This window comes from Giraffa tippelskirchi, chromosome 5 (genome assembly GCF_054371585.1).
Source record: "Giraffa tippelskirchi isolate mGirTip1 chromosome 5, T2T-mGirTip1v1.2.pri, whole genome shotgun sequence".
Classification (NCBI taxonomy): Eukaryota; Metazoa; Chordata; class Mammalia; order Artiodactyla; family Giraffidae; genus Giraffa; species Giraffa tippelskirchi.
The window spans coordinates 26512570-26538495 of record NC_137279.1 but is presented as its reverse complement, the minus strand read 5'-3'; the positions used below and the strand labels follow the sequence as shown (position 1 = coordinate 26538495).

Here is a 25926-nt window from a genome sequence, read left to right as displayed (position 1 = left end):
AAGTGAGGAAGAACTAAAGAGCCTCTTTATGAAAGTGAAAGAGGAGAGTGAAAAACTTGGCTTAAAGCTCAACATTCAGAAAACTAAGATCATGGCATCTGGTCCCATCACTTCATGGCAAATAGATGGGGAAACAGTGGAAACAGTGACAGACTTTATTTTGGGGGGCTCCAAGATCACTGCAGATGGTGACTGCAGCCATGAAATTAAAAGACACTTGCTCCTCAGAAGAAAAGTTATGACCAACCTAGACAGCATATTAAAAATCAGAGATATTACTTTGCCAACAAAGGTCCATCTAGTCAAAGCTATGGTTTTTCCAGTAGTCATGTATGGATGTGAGAAAACTAAGTGCCAAAGAATTGATGCTTTTGAACTGCGGTGTTGGAGAAGACTCTTGAGAATCGCTTGGACTGCAAGGAGATCAAACCAGTCCATCCTATAGGAAATCAGTCTTGAATATTCATTGGAAGGACTGATGCTGAAGCTGAAGCTCCAATACTTTGGTCACCTGATGTGAAGAACTGACTCATTGGAGAAGACCCTGATGCTGTGAAAGATGGAAGGTGGGAGGAGAAGGGGACGACAGAGGATGAGATGGTTGGATGGCATCACCGACTCTATGGACATGAGTTTGAGTAAGATCTGGGAGTTGGTGATGGACAGGGAAGCCTGGTGTGCTGTAGTCCACGGGGTCACAAAGAGTCGGACACGACTGAGTGACTGAACTGAAATGAATTGTTTTCATTCCAGCTACCAAAGTGATCTTCTCGAGGGGCATATTACTCCCTTGATTGCTAATGTAGTCCTCTAATGTATTACTCTCGTATTTGAAGTAAACTGAAACCAAACCCAACCTGCTCTGGCTGTCCTCTGCCCACCTCTCTCACTGGCTGCTTCTGACTGATGTCATTCTAGCCATGCTGATCTACTGTCTACTCCTCAAACAAGGCTGTTCTTGGGTTAGGAACTCTCCAATTACTGCTATGCTCTGAATATTTCTCCCTTGGTTGGCTTCTTTCTTTTCATACAGGGAACTCAGCTCACATCACTTCATCAGAGATGCTTTTCCTAATCATTTCAATGAAAGTAGAACCGATCTCACTTAGCAACCCAGTTGACCTTCAATTCACTGATCCACTCATTTTTTTCACCACATTTATCCTTAACATAAATTACATCATTTGGTTTCCTAATTCCCCTCTCTTTAGGCTCCCCCTCACCTGTTGTTTTAGTCACCAAGTCATGTCTGACTCTTTGTGGGACCATGAACTGTAGCTGGCCAGGCTCCTCTGTCCATGGGGTTTCCCAAGCAAGAATACTGGAGTGGGTTGCGATTTCCTTCTCCACCCCCTCCCCTAGCCCAGGTACACCAAAAACCTAGCAAACAGGAGCCTAGAGCAAATCAAAGCAAAATTCAATTCATAAATGCTTATTGCTCATCTATAGTCCATGCTTATTGCCCTGTCGTCAATGGCAGAATATAGTGAAGAACAAGACAGACATGGGCCCTGCTCCCAGGGAGGGTACATTATAGTGAAGATAGACACACACACAGTGAAACTAGGGTAACTGCAAAGAGTGGCAACTACTATAAATTCAGTGATGTGATAAAGAGTGAAGGCAGGGCAAGAGGGTTAAACTGTACATCATCTGATCAGAGGAGTCTCTCTGGAGCAGCAGCATCTGAACTGAGGAGAAGAAAGAACAGGAGGAGTCAGCCACTCAAAGAAACATGCAGAGGGAAACACATGCAAAGCCCCTGAGGTCAACACATACCAGGTGTGTTAAAGGAACAGAAATGAGGTCAGTGTGTCTGGTGTGGCACAGTGGTGTGGTGGTAGCAAGGGAAATGATACAGAAGGAGGTTGAAGATGGTTGGTGCTTCCATGATGATGAAGGATTTTTAAGATAGGATTGCCAGACCTAAATGTTCATCAACAGAGAAATGGATAAAGAAGATGTGGTACATATATACAATGGAATATTATTCAGCCATTATCAAGAATGAAATGATGTCATTTGTAGCAACATGGATGGACCTAGAGATTATTATACTAAGAGAATTTAGTAAGACAGAGAAAGAGAAATATTGTATGATATCCTTTATATGCAGAACCTAAAAAGAAACTATATTAATGAACTCATTTATAAAGCAGACTCATGACTTCGAGAATAAACTTATGGTTACCTCGGGGCTGGGGGGCAGTGGGTGGGAACTGGGGGAGGAGGCATAGTTAGGGAGTTTGGAATGAACTTGTAAACACTGGTATATTTTTAAATGGATAACCATCAAGGACCTACTGTATAGCACAGGGAACTCTGTTCAGTGTTATGTGGCAGCCTGGATAGGAGGGGAGTTTGGGGGAGAATGGATACATGTGTATGTATGGTTGAGTCACTCTGCTGTGCACTTGAAAATATCATAAATTTCTAACTGACTCTACTCCAATATAAAATAAAAAGTTAAAAAAATAAGATTGCCAGATTTAGCAAATAAAAAAAGTAATGCCCAGTTGCACTTGAATTTCAGATAAAAATGAAAAACTTTTTAGTAGAGGTATGTCCCAAATATTGCAGGACATATGCTTATGCTACAAATTATTATTTGTTCATCTGACATTCTAATTTAACTAGGTATCCTATGCTTTATCTGGCAACCTTGGTTGAAGACATTTCACATCTAATCAAGGTGCATATCCCAGATTCCTGGACCATGCTGCTATCCATGATCATAGAAAAGAATTCAGAGAAGAAGTCTAAACTGGCAATTATTGAATTATCACTCACTCCCATCTACTTCAGGAAAAATGATGCTAGGAGTTTGGAAAGTGTATTTATCTCTGGAACATATTAAATGTTGATTATTCCAGACAATTTGCTCTCATAATTGTGTTAAAACAAAGAGGCCATCTGCTTCCCTTAAGGGAAGGACCATACCTAACTGACTTTGTATCTCCTCTACAGCACCCAGCATTGTACCTTGTACATACATAGTTCCTTAGTGAATAAATGTTAATTCATTGAGAAGAAGGTAAATCAGTCTAGGACTCACCTCACTTTATTTCTGTCTCATTGAGAGACAAAGATCTCAGGGACTCAAACTGTGGTTCCCAACTTTCTTCTTACTCTTCTCATTAAATTATGAAGAAGAAAAAAAAGAAGCTTCCTTGTTGTAGGCATTACTGATACTTGTCAATATTCTGTTTTCTTCTACTTCCAGGTATGGGTACAATAACACTTCCTCACCTCCAGGAGGATGGTGCTTCCGTGTGACTAGCCAAAGCTAATGATATGTAAGGAGACATGCCATGTGCCACTCCTAGGCCAAAGCATTTAATTCCAGCCATCTTTCCTCTGCTGTAGCAGACCAGAAGCCTCATGTTAGTGGAGTCACAGGATGCTAGAACCTCCATCAGTTCAGGAACCAGAGTGATTACAATAAGCAGAGACTCCTCCACTCTGTACTGGACATGTAGCAGGATCAAGAATGAAACTTTTTTGTATTAAGCACTGAGCTTTGGGGGTTATTTGTTACCACAGCATAACTGACTGATACAGTTCCTAAACCTTCTGAAAGTCTATAATGTAATGCTGTAACATTTCTAATGGGTCTTCAGGCTAAGTTAGGCAATCTCAGAGCCAAAAAACAGGATGGTTATAGCTTTTCTGAACATTTTCGGGTAAGCAGAATGTTCTGACTCTCCCCCTAGTTATCATTACCTATTTGAGGATAAACCCTAAGGTACAATCCAAAGGGAAAGGAGGAGTGATAGTTTTCCTGGTAGGGTTGAATGTAAGTGAGCCTGGGAACACCTGGAGGGCAGAGGCAGAGAGCCCCTGGCACATATTTGAATACACAGTAGTCTGGTACATAGTCTGTCTCCTGCACATATCAATTCTATTACTTCTCTTCTCTGTTCAAGACCTTCCAATGGCTTTTCCATCTCATTCAGAGCAAAAACTGAAGTCTATGCAATGCCGTATTAGACCTTATAAGTGATGTAGTTTAGACCTCCAGATGAGATTGCACACATAGGACACTGTTTTATCTGGCCCTTGTTGTGTAGGGTAATATATTAGGGTATGGAATTTTATCCCATTTATACCTAAATTTCGGAGAAGGCAATGGCAACCCACTCCAGTATTCTTGCCTGGAAAATCCCATGGATGGAGGAGCCTGGTAGGCTGCAGTCCATGGGGTCGCACAGAGTCGGACATGACTGAAGCGACTTAGCAGCAGCAGCAGTAGCATACCTAAATTTATATTGCTTGTTCTATTATCTTTTCATATAAAAGCTTGATATACTTTTAAATTATAATTATAGAAGCAAATCCCAAATCAAGGACTAGAGTCAGTAGTATTAGTTAGCTCTTGCTACATAGCGAATTACTCTAAAATTCAATGGCTGGAGACAAACAAACAAAAATTATTATCTTGCAGCTCCTGTGGGTCAGGAATTTGGAAGTGGCTTAGCTGAGGAACTCCGACTTGGAGTCTGCCATAAGTTTACTGTTACGATGTTGGCTGGGGTTGCTGTCATCCTAAAGGTAGACTGGATATGGAAGATCCACTTCCAAGATGGCTCATGTACATGGCTTTTGGTAGCAGGCCTCAGCACCTCAGTACATGGGCCTCTCCAAAGGGCTGCTTGAATATCTTCACAACGTGGCAACTGGCTTCTTCCAGAACAAATGATCCAGGAGGGCAAGATGCAAGCCACAATGTATTTTTTTTTAAATAATGTTATTTATATATTTTGGCTATGTTGAGTCTTTGTTGTTGCACAGGCTTTTCTCTAGTTGTAGAGAGGGCAGGGGTTACTCTCTGGTTATGGTGCATGGATTTCTCATCGCAGTGGCTTCTCTTGCTGCAGAGCACAGGCTCTAGGGTGCATGGGCTTCAGTGGTTGCAGCATGTGGGCTCAGTAGCTGTGGTGCAGGGGCTTAGTTGTTCTGGGGCACATGGGATCCTCTCAGATCAGGGATTGAACCCATGTCTTCTGCATGGGCAGGCAGATTCTTCATCACTGAGCCACCAGGGAAGCCACATAATGTCTTTTATGATCTAATCTCAAAAGTCACACTCTATCATTCATGCAACGTTTTATCAGTTTTACAAGCCATCCTTATTCAGTGAGAGTGGAGACCACACAGAACATAAATAACAGGAGGTGAGAGCCACGTTAGAGACTAACTATATTTAGTGGATGGTGCTACAATAGAGGAGCGCTAAGGAACTCCAGAAAATAGCTTCCCCTCACTATCCATGCGGCACTGTGTGTGCTCAGTCACGTCCGACTCTTCAGCCCCACAGATTGTAAACTGCCAGGCTCCTCTGTCCATGCAGTTTTCCAGGCAAGAATACTGGAGTGGGTTGCCATTTCCTCCTCCAGGGGATCTTCCTGACTCAGGGATCAAACCCACATCTCTCTTGCATCTCCTGCATTGGCAGGTAGATTCTTTATCACTGAGCTACCTAGGAAGACCATAACTTCCTTTGCCTACAAAGTAAACTCTGGTCCACGGGGCAAATTGTTTATCTATGTAGACTTTCCAAGAAAAACAAAACAAAACATTCTCTCTCCTCTCAGAATAGAGCTGAAAACTGTTGGCTAATATGGCTCTTCTACCTAAATAAACAAACTTACACTCAGTCCAACATTTCCTCCTGAGAAAATTGCCCACTCTGATTGGCAGGTCTGGATGGTCCAATGGTGGATTTGATACATCATCTCTCTGTGCTTTGGTGTAGGAAAATTGCTGGTTTTCCTTCCTTTTGTCTTCTTCCTTGGACCCTGGCCCATTTCCATGGCCATACCTCTTTCTACCTTTCTCAATTATTTGTTGCTGTCACCAAGAACTAAGTATTTACAGAGGGGACCATGGACACACCTCTTCTGAGGAGGCTGTTTTGTGTTTCATCCATTTTGCTGACATAGTATTCTGCCTGTATCTATATTTCCTGTTTTTCGTAACGGGACTTTCAAACTGGGCTATCTGTCTTAACTCAGCATTCGTTCTTATTCTATTCATTGCACCTCAGTGGACATTCCTTAAGCACATTGTTTATGAAACATGTAAGCACACGGCCTTAAAAAGAACCTGTTTCTATGAAATGCTCAATAATGGTGACTTTGCTGTTCAACATTATCACCAGGCAGTCACGTATCCCCTCCAAATAGTGTTGGCTATATCAGTGCAACAGCATCCATTTTGCTCTCAATCATGACACCATTTCCTGGTGTTTTACAAAACAAGACATTATTCAAAGCCAAAAACCCACACAGAATACTGATAAAGAAGAGCTAAACCAGTAAGGAGAGAGCAAATAGTCAATCAGTCCTGACTCTTAGTCCTAAATCATCCAGGGAGATTTGTAGTCTAAGATTCAGAGCTTTTTTTCAAGCAACTCGTTACTAACACTAATAAAAATCTGACATTATGACCTATTTTCTAGAAAACTCTGGTGTCCACCAGGACAAGCTCAGGGAGAAAACATATCCACCACCTATGTTTCTGCCTAGGAGACCAAAATGCATTATTGCTGTCCTGGAACCTAGAATTTTTTTTAACTTGTTAATGCTGCTGAGGATGGCAAAATAATGTCTCTGGTAACCCTGTATATTTGCTGTTGCCATCTTCACTGATAAACTGCCCAATTTTCTTAGCAAATTCAGCAACAATAACTGTTTTCTGCTAGCAAAATAACCTTTCATTTCATAGGAAAAAAATGGGATGAAATGGAAACGAGTGAGAGAGGTTTCATGTCTCCTAGAAAGCCCAGTTTCTAATTTTCAGTTTTCACTAGCCGTGGGTGGGGACTGGATTTTCATTCCTGATAAATGAAAGTGCTACATTTTACATTCAGACAATTGCTGTCTTTGAACTGCTGGCCAAATAATTTTGGTACAAAAGATCAATTGCATCACTTTATAAATTCATACAGAATGTAGTGGGTGCTTTCTCTTTTGGTCTGCCTGACATACAGCCCTCCATAATCTGATAGCATCACCCCACTTTTTATGGCTGAGATTTTTGGTAATTGTGTTCAGCAAAACATATTGTAGGAATTGTTGCCTTAATCCATCAAAAAGGAAAGAAGTGCTTTCAAGGAAAGATCTGGATGAAGGGAGCTATTTGATTTCAATGTTGGTTATCCACTTCTGCCAAAGAGAAGGCAGGAGAATGAAAAGAGAAAGAAAAAATAACTGTGACAATCCCAGTTTTCATCACAACTCATCCCTGATAACTAGATGAAGCCAAAGACCAAAACTTTGATGTGATATGAGCTGGAACCAAGAGACAAATAAAAGCAAGAAGCATGAGCCATGCCATGAGGAGACCATCTTGCAAACTGCTGACACTGCCTTCCTTCAAAGATGTCTGGACATGCAAAATATGAATACACAATACAAACCAACAACCAGACATTTATGGTAAATTAATTTCCCCGTCAAGTGAAAGACTAGAAATCATAACTTTGTGATTCACTGGCTCAATGTTTAATTATGATGATTTAGCTATAATCCTAATGTTTAAACCCAGGTTTCCAATGAAGCCAAACTCTCCCTGGGCACATCTGTGGCTTCTTCCTAGTCCTCACTTGAACATGGAACATGCAGGAAGACACACAGCTGAGGCATGTTGCACAATATGGTGCAGACAATGAAGGATGGAGAAAAGAATTCCAGGCTCTGAGGCCAGGTTGAGTTGGATGGCAATCCAGACCCTGCGTGTGTGCTAAGTCACTTCAGTCATGTCCGACTCTTTGTGACCCCATGGGCTATAGCTCGCCAGGTTCCTCTGTCCGTGGGATTCTTCAGGCAAGAATACTGGAAAGAGTTGCCATTCCCTCCTCCAGGAGATCTTCCCAATCCAGGGGTCGAACTCAAGTCTCTTGCATCTCTTGCATTGGCAGGAGGGTTCTTTACAAGCAGCACCACCTGGGAAGCCTGAATCCAGACGCTGCCACTTGACAAATGGGCACATTGATCAAAGTATTGGTCTCCTTCTCCCCAGTTGTCTCATCTTCAAAAGGCTGAGAATTCCATCTAGCTTGGGCTTCCCTGGTGGTTCAGACAGCAAAGAATCTTCCTGCAATGCAGCAGACCTGGGTTTGATCCCTGCATCAAGAAGATCACCTGGAGAAGGGAATAGTTACCCAACCCAGCATTCTTGCCTGGAGAATTCCATGGACAGAGGAGCCTGGCAGGCTACAGTCCATGGGGTCAAAAAGAGTCAGATAGGACTGAACAGCTAACACTTTCACTTTCAGAAGAGTGTCACATAGCTTGAGTAAGATTAAGTATGTATAGGGTCCTGGTACAGAGCAGACACTTCAAAATATGAGATTCCTTCTCCCCTTTTCCCATTTTCTTAGAACTCCACTCAAGTATGTTCTATACATCAAGGCACTGAAAAGACACTTTAAATTAATGGAAAAACTCTTGTACAATTAAAACATGAACAAGAAGGCATAGTTTAAACTCTTCAAAGTTTACTTAGCTTTGCTCTTTTCCATTGTCAAAGAACATCACTCCAATTCCAGTTGACCCAAAGTATGTGTGGTAGGCACTTGCTGTTTAGTGCCCAGCTGAAAGTTCACTCTCCCTTATTCTGGTTATAGCCTCCTGAGCATCATTGTTGAAGCACCCCTTATCTACCCTCAGGTATATTGTCAGGAGAGGCTAAGCCAAATTGCCTTTGAATCCAGGTATGACACATGCTTGATCATGGAAACTGTCTTAGGTGTGGACATTTAATCCAAGCAAGCCAATGGAACTCAAACCAGAAAGTTTACTGTTATAATAGAGAAAGATAAGATAACTTTCCATTGGAGTTGCTAGGCCAGAATCTTCAGGAGGGGGATATCAGGGGAAGCTGAATCACTCAAAAATGAAATTTACACAGAAGGAAGTTAAATGAGTGAGACTGATGGTGTGATCACTCACCTAGAGCCAGACATCCTGGAATGTGAAGTCAAGTGGGCCTTAGGAAGCGTCACTATGAACAAAGCTAGTGGAGGTGATGGAATTCCAGTTGAACTATTTCAAATCCTAAATGATGATGCTGTGAAAGTGATGCACTTAATATGTCAGCAAATTTGGAAAACTCAGCAGTGGCCGCAGGACTGGAAAAGGTCCATTTTCATTCCAATCCCAAAGAAAGGCAATGCCAAAGAATGCTCAAACTACCACACAATTGCACTCATCTCACACGCTAGTAAAATAATGCTCAAAATTTTCCAAGCCAGGCTTCAGCAATATGTGAACCATGAACTTCCGATGTTCAAGCTGGATTTAGAAAAGGCAGAGGAATCAGAGATCAAATTGCCAACATCTGCTGGATCATAGAGAAAGCAAGAGAGTTCCAGAAAAACATCTATTTCTGCTTTATTGACTATGCCAAAGCCTTTGACTGTGTGGATCACAATAAACTGAAAAATTCTTCAAGAGATGGGAATACCAGTCCACCTGACCTGCCTCTTGGGAAACCTGTATGCAGATCAAGAAGCAACAGTTAGAACTGGACATGGAACAACAGACTGGTTCCAAATAGGAAAAGGAGTACATCAAGGCTGTATACTGTCACCCTGCTTACTTAACTTATATGCAGAGTACATCATGAGACATGCTGGGCTGGAGGAAGCACAAACTGGAATCAAGACTGCCAGGAGAAATATCAATAACCTCAGATATGCAGATGACACCACCCTTAGGGCAGAAAGTGAAGAAGAACTAAAGAGCCCCTTGATGAAAGTGAAAGAGGAGAGTGGAAAAGTTGGCTTAAAGCTCAACATTCAGAAAACTAAGATCATAGCATCTGGTCCCATCACTTCATGGCAAATAGATGAGGAAACAGTGGAAACAGTGGCTGACTTTATCTTTTTGTGCTCCAAAATCACTGCAGATGGTGATTGCAGCCATGAAATTAAAAGATGCTTACTCCTTGGAAGGAAAGTTATGACCAACCTAGACAGCATATTAAAAAGCAGAGACATTACTTTGCCAACAAAGGTCCGTCTAGTCAAGGCTATGGTTTTTCCAGTAGTCATGTATGGATGTGAGAGTTGGACCATAAAGAAAGCTGAGTACAGAAGAATTGATGCTTTTGGACTGTGGTGTTAGAGAAGACTCTTGAGAGTCCCTTGGACTGCAAGGAGATCCATCCAGTCCACCCTAAAGGAGATCAATCTTGGGTGTTCATTGGAAGGAATGATGTTGAAGCTGAAACTCCAATACTTTGGCCACCTGATGCAAAAAGCTGACTCATTTGAAAAGACCCTAATGCTGGGAAAGATTGAGGGCAGGAGGAGATGGGGACGATGGAGGATGAGATGGTTGGATGGCATCACCGACTCAATGGACATGGGTTTGGGTGGACTCCGGCAGTTGATGACGGACAGGGAGGCCTGGCGTGCTGCGGTTCATAGGGTCGCAAAGAGTCAGCCGCGACCGAGCGACTGAACTGAACTGAACTGAGTCCTGACCACATCATTTGAACTCTCAGAACTAGTTGAGCTTGGTGTAAGGTCTACATGAGCCTTTTTGGATACGTGAGTCAAGCACTTATTTTTCATTCTTTTACTTTCTATCTAATTGTGCCTTTGAATCTAAAGTGTGTCCCTTGTAGACAATACATAGTTGCATCATGTTGTTTTTTGTTTTTAATCTGCTCTGTTAATCTCTCTACCTTTTAATTGGAGTGTTTAATCCATTTATATTTAATATGCTTACCAATAAGGTAGAATTTACATCTGCCAATTTATGTTTTGTTTTCTGTATAGCTCATGTCATCCGTGTTCTTTCATTTCTCCATTAATGACTTATTTTGTGTTAAATACATATTTTCTATTTACCATTTTACTTCCCATGTCTTTTCTTTGCCATATATTTTAAGTTATTTTTCTTAGTGGTTGCCCTGGGGATTGCAATTAGCATTTTAACCTAAAAGAATCTAATTCTTATAAATGCTAACTTAACGCTAATAGTATACAGAAACTTTGCTTCAAATAAAGCGCAATTCCCCCATCCTCCTTCATGCTATTTTTATCATATAAATTGCACTTTTATGCATTATAAGACATTGACTCAGTTTTATAATTAATGCTTTATGTTGTTGCCTTTAAAATCAAATAGAAGAGAAGAATTAACCAAATCACATTTATACTGTCATTCATATTCACTTACATATTTACTATTATTGGAATCAATAATTTCATCTCTTTTTTTCTTACAAAAGCTTGAAGTTCAATTCCTTATATTCTAAAGTGTTCTGTGTGATATTGCACGCCATGGGGACCATCTAAAAGGGAAGTGGGCACGTACCTCCTTTACAAACCTATCTTTCTGCTTCAGGGATCAGAGGTATCATGTTTATGAAATGAAGCAAAGTATTATAAGATACATTTGTTTGTCCTAATCTGTATTTTCTAATTCAGGAGAGCAGAATTTTAATAATAAACATGTAGATTAAAGATGCTATAAATTATTTTCTACACTTCCTATTGAGTTTAATTCCCATCCCCATGACTAGGATGGCCTTAGTGACTTGCTTGACCAATAGTATTTGTCAGAAATGATTAGGTCTCAAGAGGTGCTCCGGCTTCTGCTTGGGACTTCTGAAATATTCATCCTGGGATCCCTGAGTCACCACATGCGTCCTCCTACCTTGATCCCATGCTGTGCTGGGGAAACCACAAAAAGGTGCTTCAGGTGACAGACTTGGGAAAGCCTAGACTTCCAGCCATACCTGCCCAGGCACTAAATGTTCGAGTGGAGTCATCATGGACTCTCCATACCAGCTCAATCACCATATGAATAGTGATAAGTGATTTTGGCTGATACCAAATGAAGCAGGAAACATGTCCATCAAAATTCCCAACCCACAAAATTACAAGATATCATAAACAGTGATTGTTTCAAGTCACTGTGTGTTGGGGCAGAGGGACCATTATAATCATTTAGACTCAGCATCTCAAATGCCAATAAAGGTAATGTAAATGAATGGCTAACCTGGGAGATGGGGTGGGATTTACGTAAACTAGAGAACATAAGTCAAGTCTGGAGAGAAAAGCCAATTGTTGCCTTAATGGAACACATGCCTAGTGTTGTCAGACTTTTCAAGAGCTGTCAGATTTTTTAATGTAAAATTCCTAATATTTAACTGTTGGGAACCAATTTTTAAAAATTCTAATGTTACCTTGCAAGCCAAGTAATATACACCTGCAGGTTGCACTTTCTCCCCACCTACTAGTTTGTAATCTGACTGAACCCTCTCAGGTTCATGAGCAAACAGTCATCCAAATAGAGGACATGTCATGGTGGAACTGCGGGTTAACATCCTACAAAAGCTGGAAGCCCAGGTCTTCACTGCATGGTCCAGGGCTCTTGTCACTGCTCCATAGTGTTTGGTCAAGACAGAGAATTCTTAGATAGGTTCTATTTTCAAAAATGAGCAGAACCACAGCCCACAACTCCTGAAAATGCAAGATGACATAGGCTTCACACCAGGGTTTCTCCTGGTGTGAATAAAACTTCTGTCTCATTTATATGTGCTTGCCAGTAACATTCATTTTGTGCCACAATTTTATTGAAACATGTAAAGTGTTTTTTAGAAGGAAAATGAGTACATGTGGATAGATACACGAGTGGGCTTAGAGAGAGAGAGTGGCACCCTCATGGCAATTTAAATCACTTATATAGGATATTTCTTCCAGGTTTTCTTTGGCGAATCATTTTGATTTGCCTGTTTCAGAGTCCATATCTGGTACAGCTCAGGATCCTCCCATGTGTGCGTATGCATCTCTTAGCCAAGATGAATTCCACCAATGAAGCCTATGGGTAGTTTTCATCAGTTAGCATCCCTCCCCTTTTGATCTTCAAGGAGCCTGTCTGGGCATGTGTGTATCACAAATTTTTATGGTAAAGGATAGTATATAAGCTGATATCTTGGTTTAGCAGAACCTGTTGGGGTGGCCCCCCTGTAATTTACTTAATTTGTCTCCAAAAAATGAAGATTTCTGTATTAATTAAGGTAAGTTCACTTATATACCCTTAATTTTAAATACCTTAACATAATTTTAAAAATTGCTCTTGTCCATGCAGCAGTTCAGTGTGGGCATGTAGGTTGGACAGCTCCTTGTGGCCCTTTAAATGGAGACTTGCAGGCCAACCTTCTTCCGTCTCTTGGCTCTGTTGTTACCTTGAGTGTTGGTGACACTTCCAGCTTCATGGATGGGAAAGTCTCAAATAAGGAGAGTTGCTTTGAAGAGTTTAAAGAATAGGCTAGGCCTGAACATTCATGCACATCAGTTCTGCTCGTATCTCATTGGCCAGAACACAGTCATGTGAGCCTACTCTACTGCAAGGCAGCCTGGGAAATGAAGTCTAGCTGTGTGTCCAAGAGGAAAGGGAGTGGGGTCCTTGCAGTATCACTGTTGTCAAGCTTCTTCAGCATTTTAAAGACTAGAGGGCTACCTTCTGCTTTTGTCATAGAAAGATTCCTGAGATGGGGACTGCATCCAGATTTTATCTTGCTGTTGAGATTAGACATGATAATAATTTTTATAGAACATTGTCTGGAAATTGTCATTCTATATATTAAAAGCTCAAGGGAAACATATGCTGCTGATTCTCAGGACTGTATTGTTAATAATAATCACTAACATTTATTGAGAGCTTACTATGTGCCAGGAAGTGCTATAGAAAAGCACTTTACAGGAACAAACTAATCTTAATTAGACAGATTCAGATAAGGTAAAGTGGGGGCTGGTCAAGGAAGCTTCATGAAGAGGAACAGATTTAGGTGGGTTTAAAGGACTTTGGGATCACAGTTGGAATGGAGGTACTCAGATAGTGTTCTAGGTCTTGATAGAGTGAGATTCATATCAGTGGAGTTGGTAAATGGGTTGATCTCCATTACTTTTGAAATATACAAGTGGAATAACAATTGGCAAATACATAGGTTACAGAAAATCTACCCCATACAAAGTAAAGCAACTGAACTCAAAGTTGTCTGGAATTAATCTAGGGCCCCCTTGCCTAAGTTATAGACATTCTTCACTGTCAGCCCCTTTCCCTGGTAGTCAGGAGATTGGGGAAAAAAGATGGGAAACCAATGCAGTTTAATTCTCTCCCTTGTGCCGATAAGAAGTGCATTGCGGTTTAGCCTTGCGTGGAACTGTAGGAGAAAAAAAATATTCAAAACCAGCAGGCTCCTCTTGCCTTTTTTGGGAGAGCATCTCAGGTTGATGATCAAAGAGTCAGGCAGGTCCCTTTTAGGAATGTTTCCAATTTCTGTTTTCTTGATTTGCTTTATTTTAACCCATTCCTGGCTTCATGAAGAACTTGCATGTTTCTGGATGTAACAGGATGGGCAAGGTCACGTTCATAAAGGTGGGCATCATTCCTGCCCTCCATCCCCATTCAGCCTCTTTCTCTGCTTGTGTTAACTGCAGTCATGTCCTGATACCTCAGTTCAAAAGAGAGTGTTGAATAAATTAATTCCAGTTAAATTGTAATTATCTGAATGTCTTATCTCACCTAGGAATATCTAAACCCTGGAAAAAAGGATGACAGCTGTGAGAGGGTAATTTCTCTGTTGCTAGATTTCAGGTACAATGAAGGAGTTAGCTCTCTGTGGGGCTAAAAAGCAGTGACAACTTCATAAGACACAAAAACTGGCCCTAGGAGCCACATTTACAGTCAGTGTGGCTGCAGATGAAAATTTAGGCCACACTGCCTGGTTATAGGCAAAAGACCAAGTGTGGAGGCCAGATGGGCTGGGTTTGAGCCCTAGCTCTGCCACTAACTCATTGCATGGCCTTGGGCAAGTTATTTTACTTTTCTGAGACTCAACTACAAACATGCCATCTCGAAAGTGTTTTGTGATTTAATGAGATAAAATTAATAATGAGATCACATTTGCCAAAATGCTCTTGAACTGTAAAATGTTGTATCAAAGTGAGGAATCTTTGCTTTCCTAAGAAGGCTCTATTTCTGATTTCTCATTGGGGAGTCACTTATTTTTTCTGTGTCTTTTCATTTATTAGAGATAGAAACATACACATATAGGAAGAGAACCTGTGAAAACTGATGCTCAAATAATGTAAACTGGCTCAGAATATCCGTCTTTCAGGATGTTTACTGACCGATTTTATACCCCAGTCTATTTAGAAGCCACTAAGTTTAATTAGTGCCACATACAACATCCGATCCCATAAGCATTTTCTGCCATTTGTTGCCTCTTTTGAAACTTTTCCTTTAAATTAATTTTTATTGGAGTATAGTTCCTTTACAATATTGTGTCAGTTACTACTGTGGAGCAAAATGAGTCAGCTATAGATATACATGTTTGTTGTTGTGTAGTTGCTAAATCGTGTCTGACTCTTCTCCGACTGCATGGACTATATAGCCCGCCAGGCTCCTCTGTCCGGATATCTTCCTGGTCCAGGGATCGAACCCACATCTCCTGTATTGGCAGGCAAGTTCTTTACCACTGAGTCATCAGGGAAGCCTCTTTTTTTTGGATTTCCTTCCCATTTTGATCATCACAGAGCACTGAGTAGTTTCCTGTGCTGTACAGTAGATTCTCGGTAATTAGGTATATTATCCACGGTATCAACAGTGTACATGTGTCAACCTCAGTCCCTCATTAGGGACTCTTGATGTGGAAAGACACAGTATCTTCTTCGTTTTCTAGGGGGACTCACGCTTGCTGTGTGGGGCACACAGAGGTATCCTGGACAGGAACTTAAAGGAAATTAGGGGGAAGAATATCAGAGAGGAGAGGCGGGGCATTCCAGGCCTGCAGTAAATGGTGATGAGCCATCTGGCCAGAAGAGGTCAGAACACGGGGTCACAGAACATGGCCTGGGGATCCCATTCTGACTCTAAGTTGATGCTGGTGCCCTTTGAAGGGTGAGCAGAACCAGAGACAGAGGAGCAAATATCTCTGAGAAATAAACAGCCCTAAAGCTGTATTCTCAGTGCCATGCTGGACTTCTGGGTGCTACCAGGCTCCGTGTGGGCCCTGCCAGCTGGGCTGAGCACCCGAGTATCCCGCATGGGGATTGGTTCAAACAGGCAGAGGGGGACTATGTGTCCCTGTATGCTTGGCTGGATGTTGTCTCATGGATTACTGATGATCTTGCACCCTGTCAGGGTGGCAGGGCCACACAAGTGCACAGACACGTGCTGTCAGCTAACAGCCCCAGGGCTCAGGCACTGGAGTGCCTTCCAGTCTCAGAAATTCAGGAACTTGAAAGCAACCCCCACCAACTGATTTGAATTGGCGGATAAGAAGCAAACTGATCTGCTGTTCTCTCTAAATGCATCACCTGCCTAACACTTACTCCACTTGTTGAGTATTAATTACTCATGTGGCTATGGTTTCCATGGGATCATATGAATGCAAGGAAGAGAAAAGAATGAAAGGGAAAAAACAATCCCAAAGAAATTAGAACATGGGTGACAGCAGCTCAGATCTTGCCTTTCTATCCTTCCTCTCCTTTCTATTTGTGCAAACACAGCTTAATTATTCCCTGAAGCTATTTAGGTATGCGTTTATGTTGCAATACACAAGGACCTTTGTTTTCCCTGGGAGGCCTGGATATTCTAGCACTTCCATTGCTCTGAGGGTATAGGACCAGCATCTCCTGCTGTGGCTTGTAGGCAGCTTGTCAGTTGCCACTCACCTTTCCTGTGCTCAAGGAAGACATTATTAATTGATCATGTCATGCTTTTCTGCTGAGCTGGAACCCAGCCTCAGAGTTCCTCATGACACAGCAGTCCAGATAGACAATATCAATTGATTGAAACTCGCATAAAAGGTAAAATGGTGTGTCATCCTCGATTTAATTCCCCCTACCCTATGTTAACTTGGTAAGGGAAAGAATGCAGGAGCCAATTGCCTTTCCCCACCCCCTTCCTTGACCATGAGGTCTGCTCCCTATTCATCAGAGAACTTTGGCTCCATGAGGAGTGATGCAGAGGTAGGAGCAAAAATTTTGGAAGCTGTACACACACACACACATCCACATGCTTTATTTCTCTCAATCTCCCTCTTCATCTCTTTCTCCCTGAATTTTAACTCCCAGGGCAGTGGGAGGTCTGGGATAAGAGGGTGGGGAGAAATGCAAAGTATAAGAAAGAGCCCACTAGTGGGAGAGGAAGCTAGAGGGCTCAGTAATATCTGTTTCTCTCTGAATTTAAGCTAAGGAAGTGGGCCAGAGCTTGGAGGAGCCAATCACTGAAGTTGCCAGGCAGGAAGCATGTAATGGGGCCACCCAGTTCGAAGAACAAAAAGGAAACCAGGGTTGCCATGGCTTCCCTCTTCTTCAAGTTTGAATTTTGCCAGAGTTGGCTAACTTGAGACCCTTCAAAGACTGAGTCCTCTCTTACACTAGAAGTGTTTTTAGGATTGCTTCCTCATTCCTTCATTCAACAATACTTTCTGAAGACCTGCTAAGAGCCCTGTCCTGTACCAGTTACTGAGGATATTTCTGTAAATAAGAAAGACCCACACCTGTCTTCAGGGTTGCTATAGGCAATCGGGAAAGATTGATATAAGTGTGTGCTGTGCTGTGCTAAGTCACTTCAGTCATGTCAGACTCTTTGAGACCTTATAGATTATAGCCCACCAGGCTTCTCTATGGGATTCTCTAGGCAAGAATACTGGAGTGGGTTGCTGTCCCCTCCTCCAGGGGATCTTCTGGACCCAGGAATCGAACCTGTGTCTCTTACGTCTCCTAAATTGGCAGGAGGGTTCTTTACCACTAGTGTTGCTTTGGAAAGCCCTAATATCAACGTGTAAATGTCATGAAGTCTGATGAGGTCCACAATAAGGAAAGTGCAGGCAACTGCAGGTGCACTGGCATAACGTATTTCAAACCCATGGATTGCCTTGAAATCATGGTGATTTTCTTTTTCTTTTTTGGTAATATTCACTTTTAACTCTGCCCTTGGGAGCTACGACAAGAACAAGATAAGAGAGTTTGGTCTACTGAGATAGCATCTGACTTGCGGTCTCTTGTTCATTGAACAATAATGCATTAAGCACCCACTAATGGACTTTCTACTTCAACAAAACCTGCTTTCAGAGAATTCACAGAGAATGACCATTTAACATTTACAGCCAAACCCCCTGTGAGCCAGAGGAGCATAAATGGAACACAGAGTCCAGGTCCCTGAGGAAGTGGAATTCTTCTAGCTTGAGGAATACGCAGATTTGTGTGTCAGTCTCAGCTCTGAAAGTGTAATTAGACAGAAGAGCTTCTCGTTAGCCCCATGAGGCTGGAACAACAGAGGTTATCTTCCCAATGTTTTTCTGGAACAGCACAGGCCAACTGACAGATTTTTTTCTTTTGGGTCACTGTTCAGATTCACTCAAATAAGCTAATATTCCCACTTCTTCAATAGAGAAATCAATTTTACTCTTGGCCCATGCAAAGAGACGAGGAAGAGCTGCAGATACAGGAGCAGCAAAAAGGAAAATTTTATAGCGTTTTCTAAGATAGGAGTCTCTAAGCCTCTTTGAAAACAATACCAATTGTTGAATACACTCATTTAACAAATGCAGCCCCCAAGAGGGCCCCCAATGATCCCAGCCACCTGATATCCCTGACCTTGTATTGTTCTCTTCCACATTGGTATGTGATTTCTTAGAATGCAAATGCGTGCGTGCTCAGTGGTATCTGACTCTTTGGGACCCCATTGACTGTAGCCCACCAGACTCCTCTGTTCATGGGATTCTCCAGGCAACAATACTCTAGTTGGTTGCCATTTCCTACTTCAGGGGATCTTCCTCACCCATGGATCAAACCTGTGTCTCTTGTGTCTTCTGAATTGGCAGGAGGATTCTTTACCACTAGCACCATCTGAGAAGCCCAACATAACTCTTTTATTTTTTTCTATAACCAAGAATGGCCAACACACAGTTCAGAGGAGATAACACTTCTCTCATTTTTGGCCTTAAAATGTGGTAGATTTATTAACCAAGTAGGTGATTTGTCAGTGAACATGTTTGCATTAATATATTCTCAAAAATGGCAAATTTCCACTGAACTCCATCGTCGGTGGAGTTTAGTTACTCAATCAACAAACGTTTACTGGAGTCCTACTATGGGCAAGGCAGTGCCTGTGGGCTGGGATATAGATGAGTAAACACATTCTCTCTAAAAAAGGGAGATATTTCATATAGGATCATAATGCAGAATAGAACTTTTCAGATGATCTGGGAGTTTGGAATGAGACATGACATTTCTGTCCTCAAGTAGCTTACTTGATCTCAGCGGGGAAGATAAAACTTCTAAATCGGAAACAAGTAGACATGACACTCTTAGCACATTGCCTGAACTTGGTAATTTTATGACAGCTGAATGGATATATAGTTGCTAATAAATAAACACTAAATGATGAGAGATTATGTAAATATGAAATATTTGCCAGGTTCTTATTTTTTCTTTTAAGTTCCTTAGGGTTCACAACTTAATGGAGAAAAAATATATATAACAACAACAAAACCCTCCCATTCTATCCCTGGACAAAGTTACACCTCTCTCTTCCCCTAACAGGACCCCATGGACTGTAGCCTGCCAGGCTCCTCTGTCCATGGAATTCTCCAGCCCAGGATGTTCCCTCCTCCAGAGGATCTTCCCAACCCAGGGATCAAACCCAGGTCTCCCGCATTGCAGGCAGATTCGTTACCAGCTGAGCTACCAGGGAAGCCCATCCCTACTGCATGTACAGAAAATTAATCCAAAATGTCTCAATTCTGTAAAGCTCCATGGAGAATTTCCTATATTGGTTTATGCCCCCCTATTGTTCAGATGAAGGAAGGGCTCATTGCACATGAAATATACCAGAACCTCACTCAAATACTGTCCTAGAAATGCGTGTTGTAAAAGTTCTTTGTTGCAAGGTTGTTTTATATCTTTGTTGAATATGGTAATAGAAAAAGCTATATGAGAAGATTTATGTCTTGTTTTCATCTCCACTTATATTCTTGGTTTGGGCCTATGACAGATTACTGAATGCAGAGTGCACACGGTGGGGCAAGCTTTACAGCCACAGTAGACCAGATGTCTTAAACTAGTACATTTGGTCTGCATGCTGTGGTTGTTGTGGATGTTATTATTTTTAATTAAGCAATAAGTGAATATTTACATTCTCAATTATTACTCTTATGCTATGGCTAAGAAGTACTTAAAAAACCCTTATAATAGAGAAACATTTCTCTCTACCCACATTTCTATCAAAATGGGAAAAATTAAAAGCAGGCTAAAAAAGGTGCATATTTCAAGAAGAATGGGAATTGTAAAACATTCATTTCTGGCCTGCTTTACTCATTACCTTCACTTGCCTGGTCCTTGTAGGCAGTTAAGCCTATGACCCCAGCATCGTGTCTCGAGATGACTCCTTCCTAATACTCTTGGGAATCCCTTGACGCTTGGTCCTAACCGTAGCATATAATGTCCCCCATAAAATGCAGTCAAGGGTAACTTAACCAGAGTGACTTAAGCAGAGTGTACATGTGAATACAGAACTCAGGGGTGAGACTGCTATGCTGGGCTGTTGGCACAATGATGCCACAATGCCCACCATTAAAGGTCCTGCTTTTGCCAAATGGCCACTTGCTACACCGGGAGGGCCTTGGTGAATAGTCACACGTCCAAATCTAAAAGTTCTGTTGTGACTGTGTCCCAGAACTGTGTGTCCTTTTCCTGTCCTTGCTAACTAGATCCACCAGGCTCTGATAAATAAATCCCCTTGGGTAAAAAGCCAGACAAACTTTTTGTTAAAAATGGGATTCACTCTATAGTAATTAGCTGTATAATCAGAGGCCAGTACTTTCCAAAGGTGCAGGAAAGTCTCTTCAAATAGAGGAGAAATGGATGCTCAGAGAGTGTATGCCAAAAGACACATTTTTAAGGTTGCCCAGCCAATAGGATAGTGAGACAGGTGAGGGCTAATTCCACATCTCATTTGGGGCAGAGCCCAATAGTGTGTTTATAGAGCTTTCTGTAATTATTAAAAGTGAATCTGCCTGATGTTATTTATCAAACTCTGAGTCTCAAATCTTTCTTATCCACCAACCAATATAATTTAATAAAAGAGGGCAGAATTGAGGAGGAAGAAAAAGGGAACCGACATTGGCAAATTCCTTACTATATGGGTCAAGCCCTACACCAGGCTCTTTTCATATCTAGTCTTAGCCTGTGAGGTAAGAATTATGTGTCCTGTCCATAATATAAGACCCAAAATGTTAAGCAGATTGTTCAGTCTCAATAGATAAAGTTTCAGAACCAGGACAGGCTGGCTCTATAGTACAATCTTCTCAGGAGAAGCGACTAGAATTCTGGCACACACATCCATTCTATTTCCTTTTTTCCCTCTGCTTAGAATTTTCTCATCTGCCTGCTTCCTACTCTCTGTTCCCTGTTCATCTTTCAAGATCCGCATCAATTTTGCCTTCTGGTGAAACTGCCCTGGAACATCCGTACACCTTGACATCTCCTTTCTCTAAACACTTCTGTCTTTGAAGAAGTTCCCACTGGGTAAATGTCTGTTCTGCATAATGTAACACTTTATTATATTGGTAGAAAATGCTATAATATATGGCACTACCCCCTTTTTAATCATTTTGTGCTTGATGTTGTGCCTCTTCAGCTCTGTGAGCTGCTGCTGCTGCTAAGTTGCGTCAGTCGTGTCCGACTCTGTGTGACCCCATAGACGGCAGCCCACCAGGCTCCCCCATCCCTGGGATTCTCCAGGCAAGAACTCTGGAGTGGGTTGCCATTAGGGAGCTTATTTTATTTTGTTCTATGCTTTATGTGTGTGTGTGTGTGTGTGTGCGCGTGTGTGTGCGCATGGGCTTCTCAGCAAGCATTCCTCCTTCCTGAAGCACCAGAGTCTCCCTTTGGGGAAATACCAACTCCTCATTGTGAATGGTTTTAGAGAGAAGAAAATTACAGACAATGGCTTTGCGATAGGGAACGGAGGAGGATAAATCCTCTTTCTCAGTACCCTAGTACAGACAGAGGTGAGCACATGACCTAAGCTCAGACAATCAGGGGCTTCCCCAGTGGCTCAGTGGTTAAGAAACTGCCTGCAATGCAGGAGATGAGAGTTCAATCCCTGGATAGGGAAAATCCCCTGGAGGAGGGCATTGCAACCCACTCCAGTATTCTTGCCTGCAGAACCCCATGGACAGAGGAGCCTGGCAGGCTACGGTCCATGGGGTTGTCAAGGGTCAGACATGACTGAAGTGACTGAGGATGCACGCATGCAGCCAGTTAGATGCTCCCTTCTGAGGATGGAAGGTCTAACTCATCACCACTTACCTCAATGGTAACATGTTCATCAGGCTGTCCTGCTATGAGTCCAGGGCTGAGCTTCCCATTCTCACTGCTGCCTTTGTTCTTGCTCAGTTCTAGGCCTGGTCCTCTGGCTTCCCACCAGTTTTGTGGGCCCTGAGACCTTCCAAAAATGTTCCATTTGCTTTCGGTTTGTTTCAGTTGTTTATAACCACATGCTCCCACAGAAACTCAGCCCTGGGCTGGGCTCAGTTAAGCAGTATAAGTATAAATTCTTGCTGATTGCCTTTTTGAGGTCACAATATAATTTCCACCCAACATATGTGATGAATAATGGGTATTTGAATCTGTTTCAAAGCCTAAGCTTATGAGGGGGCTGGGGAATGAATTTCAGATAATAATTGGGTGTTCTCTGAGCAGCCAACACCCTTTTTCCCTGTCCCTCCTTTGCAAATCCAAACAGCCTACCCTGTTTTCCTTGCACTTTACTCCTGGCCTGTGTATGGCTTCAAAAAGTGGTGGTGAAGACCATTTCTTCCTCTTCCTCCCATCATCACAATGGCACTGCCACACGGCAGCTCTGTTAAGTCAAGGGCCCTGTGCTAGTTTGTCATGAAACCACATCCCGTTCCTCAAACCAGTCAGAGCCTGGGGAAAACAGAAATTAAATGTGAAGCAAGAGGGGTGGAGACTGGCCTGGAAAGGAGAGGCCGGGTGTGGATGGATGACTTGCAAGGGGAGCTACAGGAGGCGGGCACTACTCTCCCCAGCTTCTCCTGGAGCATGCTCCACCTCACATTTGCATGAGTACTCGCCCAGGAAGAGCAAACTGGAGCACCAAATTGGAGCCAGGCACAAAATGATAAACTTCTCCCCAGAGAGCCCATTAAGAGTTAAACTGGGCAAAATTCTCTTCACCACAATTTCACTAGAAGTTGGGAATGCATGCCATCATTTTTTTTTTTTCCCTCAAACTTAAGAGTCAGAGGGGGCTCATTAAAGTCACTTACACATTCTCTGAGTGCATTTGAAATAACAGGGATGAGGTCAAGGAGGAATCATCTCTTGGTAACAGCCTGATGCTAGAAAAACAGCAGTCTGGATGGCCCCTGACCTTGCAAATATCCCTTGCTTCAAGGTAATTATGGTTGAAGATGACAATATTTGAAATTCGGTCCTTAACCCAAGTGAAATTCTCCAAATAATCCCAAAGGAAATTTTAGTTTTGTTGGTTCTCAACCCCTTGGAGAACACATTCCCCCACCCCCAACACACATCCATATGGATGTGCACCCCTGACTTTGCATAGAGTTACATTTAGGAAAACATCCTTATCCTTGCAGCTGAGGGTAACAAAGATGCTCCCCCTCTCCACCCCAACTGAGAACCTCTGATGCATATATGTGGAATGTCGAAAAATGGTGTAGATGGACCTATTTGCAGGGCAGAAATAGAGATGCATATGTAGAGAATGGATATGTGGACACAGTGGGCCAAGGGGAGGGTGGGATGAATTGGGAGATTAGGATTGACATATATACACCATGTGTAAAATAGATAACTAGTGGGAATATGCTGTACAGAACAGAGAGCTCAGCTCGGTGCTCTGTGATGACCTAGAGGAGTGGAATGGAGGGGATGGTAGGAGACAGGTCCAAGCAGGAGGGGTGACATATATATAATATAGCTGATTCACACTGTTGTACAGCAGAAACTAATACAATATTGTAAAGCAATTATACCCCAATAATAATAATAATTTATAAAAATAATAATAAAAGAACCTCTGAGCTAGGAGCCAATGCAAGAACATAACCTAAGTTTCTGAGGGCAATGATGAAAGATTCCTATAGACTGGTGTCTGTTCTGTACAAACCCTCAGTCTCAGGAAGAGAAGCAACAACTCAAGAGAGGGGTTGATACAGACGAGGCTGAGATGCAAGAAGAGTCTAGGGCTGCCAGCACCCATTTAAACAACTTGTGGGGCAGCTTACTTGATAATGAAGCCAACCCAGAAGAAATTAGAGACAAGAGGAGGAGGGACCAAGTCCTCATGGCATGGTCTAAGATCCAAAACCCAGCTATTCCTGAAGCCATCAACCCTTGAACTTTCCAGTTACGGGAGCCAGTAAATCCTCTTTGATTTAGCTTATCAGAGTTAGATTTCTGTTAAAACCCATGCAGTCACCAATATTTTATCATGGTGTTTCATGAAACCAGGTCAGGAGCCCCAAAGTGACCAACCTAAATTAGCTCCTGGCACTGGACCCGCTTTGGGCAAGTGTTTTCTCTGGATATCTGTTTTCCCACCTGCATAATAAGGGAGTTGGGGGGAGATGCCAGTTTGGCATCTGATTTGCATTTTCTTTTTCCAGTTTTCAAGTTCTGTAATGAGGAGCTGAAGTGTGATCTTGTCCCTCAGCCACTTGTGAATGACATAGGTTGGGAAGAGTAAAAACTGTGCTCGTATGTACAGGGCAGGAGAGGTGATGGGAAGGAATCATACGTCTCACCTGGAACTGTTAGAGGACACTTGGGTCCTTAGCACCTGCCTCTACCAGCCCTGCAGGACCCTTTGGTGCTGCTGTTCTGTGCAGAGCCACTCCTGTGCCAACAACCTCTTTCTTCCTCTCCAGGCTGGTGTCAACACAAGAGTTGTTGGGAATGCCTGAGAGGTGACTGAAGTTTGGAATGTGTGTTTGGTAGATTTACTGAGACAGGGGTGTTCAGATCCTTTGCACTGGTGTTTGTTTGCTTATGTTTTTATTTTTATTTATCTATTAATTACTTTGTTTGCTGTGGTGGACAGCATGCAGGATCTTACTTCCCTTACCAGGGATTGAACCCATGTACCCTGCAGTGGAAGTATGGAGTCTTAACCACTGGACTGCCAGGGAGGTACTCTCTTTGCCTGTGCTTTTATTTTATTTTATTTTTTTTATATTGGTTTTTTTTTTTATAAATTTATTTATTTTAGTTGGGGGCTAATTACTTTACAATATTGTAATAGTTTTTGCCATACATTGACATGAATCAGCCATGGGTTTACATGTGTTCCCCTTCCTGGCTTTTAAAGTTAAGTTTCCAAAAATACAATTAGAACTGAAACAGGAGAGAATGAAGCAGGATACAACATTTAAAAAGATGACATAACCCAAGGACATGACATGATATAAACTGGTTAGAACCAAATGGATTTAAGATGGTGGACTAGTTGATTTCTACTAGACCTTGAGTATGCACTTATTGTAACACATCAGCAAGCTAAATGACACACTCACAGGTGCCATGACACTTCCAAGGCTGACCATCAAGGTCAGAAAGTGGCCAATTTCTGGAAATCATCCCTCCTTCCCCCAAATAGCTTGAATTCTCTTCCAACTCATTAACCTATGAAATTACCCACCCCTATAAAAACTGACAACCACATACCCTGCAGCCACTCTTGGCTTCTGAGATGGCCCACACTTGTCTGTGGAGTGTGTTTTTCTATGAATAAATCCACTAACTATCATTTTGTCTCTCACTGAGTTCTTTCTGTGATGAGACATCAAGAAGTTGAGCTTCATTAAGTCTTGAGGCCAGGTGTGTAATCTCAGTTAAAAAAC

The 25926-nt window shown here is 42.1% G+C and overlaps 1 protein-coding gene and 1 long non-coding RNA gene across 2 annotated transcripts in view; both read right to left on the bottom strand.

Annotated features, from left to right (window-relative positions):
* KAZN (kazrin, periplakin interacting protein) overlaps window positions 1-25926 on the bottom strand; it is a 1354882-nt gene that overhangs the window by 657525 nt on the left and 671431 nt on the right. The window lies entirely within an intron of this gene.
* On the bottom strand, window positions 17923-22462 carry LOC145506798 (uncharacterized). Its single transcript, XR_014054347.1, has 2 exons — window positions 22234-22462; window positions 17923-19602 (listed from the first exon to the last, which is right to left on the bottom strand). It is a non-coding gene; the product is annotated as an uncharacterized LOC145506798 (long non-coding RNA).